We start from the raw sequence: 612 nt of genomic DNA, 5'->3' as shown, positions 1-612 counted from the left end.
GCCGCTCCAGACGCCACACGCAGCCCCGCCCCGGCCCCGCCCCCTGGCCGCGCATGCGCGCACGCCCCTCGCGGGCTCCGCCCCTCAGGCAGAGCAGGTGGTCCCGGCGGCCGCGCTGTCCCTCCAGGTCCACCTCCGCTGTGAATGCAGTGCCTGCAGACGGTCCTTGAACTTCTACGTAATGAGGGCATTTTCACGTCAAGGAAACGTTACCGAAGAACAAGGTCCAGAGCGGAGCCGCGACGTAGTAACATGTTAAGGCCCTTTGCCCAAGAGGAGAGCGCTTTTCCGAGACACAGATATTCTCCCCCCCTTGGAGACGGTTAGGAAATGGGACATTCAAGCCAGAATCGAGCAAAAAGTTAAAAGCACAATACTTTGAAAATACGGTTTTAGAAAAGAAGAAACTACCAACATCTGAGTGTACAAGGGGACTTCCAAAAGTTCGTAGAAAGGGGGAAATACCAGTTTATTTTGATGCAAAAGAAAGTTTTTAACCTACGCAGTTTTTTTTCCCCACAAATCCATTTTCCAAGAACACTTTGAATACTTCCCCACATACACATATCCTTCTAGACCTGTTCTGTGGCGTATGTGCAGAAATGAGCATTT

This window comes from Tupaia chinensis, unplaced genomic scaffold (assembly GCF_000334495.1).
Source record: "Tupaia chinensis unplaced genomic scaffold, TupChi_1.0 Scaffold144276_1, whole genome shotgun sequence".
Lineage (NCBI taxonomy): Eukaryota > Metazoa > Chordata > Mammalia > Scandentia > Tupaiidae > Tupaia > Tupaia belangeri.
This window is presented reverse-complemented; position numbering follows the sequence as displayed.